Source organism: Thalassophryne amazonica, chromosome 11, assembly GCF_902500255.1.
Source record: "Thalassophryne amazonica chromosome 11, fThaAma1.1, whole genome shotgun sequence".
NCBI lineage: Eukaryota > Metazoa > Chordata > Actinopteri > Batrachoidiformes > Batrachoididae > Thalassophryne > Thalassophryne amazonica.
The window spans coordinates 98,625,592-98,627,611 of record NC_047113.1 but is presented as its reverse complement, the minus strand read 5'-3'; the positions used below and the strand labels follow the sequence as shown (position 1 = coordinate 98,627,611).

General features: G+C 39.7%; 1 protein-coding gene across 1 annotated transcript in view; it reads left to right on the top strand.

Annotated features, from left to right (window-relative positions):
- The first annotated feature begins 702 nt into the window (after positions 1 to 702).
- Positions 703 to 2,020, top strand: part of rell2 (RELT like 2) — a 56,505-nt gene continuing 55,187 nt past the window's right edge. Inside the window, exon 1 of the mRNA XM_034180887.1 lies at positions 703 to 760. The gene's annotated coding sequence lies outside the window, so the exon portion shown is untranslated. The remainder of the gene's footprint in view (positions 761 to 2,020) is intronic.

Here is a 2,020-nt window from a genome sequence, read left to right as displayed (position 1 = left end):
TATCTATCTATCTATCTATCTATCTATCTATCTATCTATCTATCTATCTATCTATCTATCTATCTATCTATCTCATATTAATTAATAATTATTACAATGCAAAATAAATCTATTCTTTATTTTTGCATGTTAATAATTTCAAAGCAAATATATGTAACAGATAACCCTATTAGATAAAATCTGCGCAAAAAAAAAACAAAACAGTCACATTAAGTTTAAATATCCTCAAAATGTAGTTTAAACAGACACATCACCTCTTTTAATTTACAGCATTTTTTGGTATTATGGTTTTTCTGTGTTTAAACAACAGTTGCTTGTCAATTCTACAATGGTAAATGATTATTTTAACAGATTTATACTGTTAAATTCACAGTTCAGTTTCGTTCCACATTTTACAAGTTATTGCTGTCAATTAAACACTTGTGAAAGAAGGATTTTGATACTTTTTTATACTTGCATTTTTATTGTTTCATCTATGGTGTGTTAATGTATTTACATGAACACATCTGAAATAAATAATTAAATTAATAAATAAAACAGAAAACACTGTCATGTGCCGCCGGAAGTGCCGAGACAACAAGCCACAAAACGCACATGCCTCTGCTGTGGAGACGTGTGTGCGTGTGTGTGTGTGGTCCTTACCAGAGCTTTAATTCAGCAGAGTGCACGAGAAGCTGCGCGTGCATCTGAGGGCAAACTTCCAGCGGAGTGCGCGCGCACGCGCTGCTGCGGGACCTTCGCGACTACGATGCGCCTGAAGGTGAGTGGAGCTGTGTGCGTCGGGCGGCTTCGTCACGCGTGGCCTGCCTGTTCGTGGCGGTCACTCGTGATGAAGGTGACGATGATGATCTTGAGGATGAATCAGCGCCGTTTAGCAGCTGACGTGAAGTCGCGCGCGGATTCGTCGCACCAAATCCCGTTGAAAAATATTGTAATTACTAACTTCTCAAAAGGCAGGCCATCTGAAGAACGAGGAACCACAAGGACCGTGGGATCAGTTTTAGTCAGTAAATTCGTCGTGGTGTAGTCGGCTATAAACGGGTGTGTATTTGTGATAAAATCTAAAGAAGGTTTCACGTGTTTGCTTCCCGGACGGTCTGCAGCAGGACCGGGCTCCAGACCGCGGTCGGTCAAGGTCAGTTCACCGAGAACCAGACAGGATGATCGGTTCATTGTCCACCTGCCGAATTAAAGAACGGCAATAAATGACTCATAAAATACGTTTCGATCGTATTTTAAACGAGCCGTGTCGGCTCAGAAAGGTCCGGGGCAATAAGTTGGCAGATTTTCAGGTGATATTTGGTGAAAGACGAACACGGGCTTCATATAATCCACTTTAAAGGGGACACGCGTCTGCTTCATCATATTTATCTTTCACACGTGCACCTTTAAACCTCGTGGTTTTACGGTCAGGTGACATTTCCACTGAACGCAGTACATGCACTTTTAAAACAACTTGTACTTTTTTGTTTTGACTGGCAGACCTCCGTGTGGGCGGGGCCTGGTCTGACTGACAGTTTGATTCCGTCCTCCTGAGCTGTGTATCAGATTGTAATATTTTAGTCATCATTTTGTTCAAGGGGTTTGAGGAACCATTTAGGAATTAGAGTCAATTTTATGCACAGTCCCTCCATTTCCAAAGGCCATAAGTATTTGGACACATGACTGACAAGTATTTTCACTTTGGGGTGTGGTCTCTTCCCTTGCTATGTTTAATTAGGCAGATAAAAGGTTTGGAGTTGGTTGCCATGGTACCTAGCAACACCAATGTAATTACATGAGTATCGATTACACATTCGATACTACAGTAATATTTTTTAAATTAATAAAAACAAAGGTCAAATAGTGGTGCTGCTGTGATCACAAAAATGCCTGTTCTTTTAAGCTTTAATTTAGCATTCACAAATAGTATTTACAAAATAGATAATGGAACACATACAATAGAAAAAATCTACAGCAGTTAATCAAACGTGTTGATTTAGAGGTGTTCTGTCCTCAATAATGATGATAACATTACTTT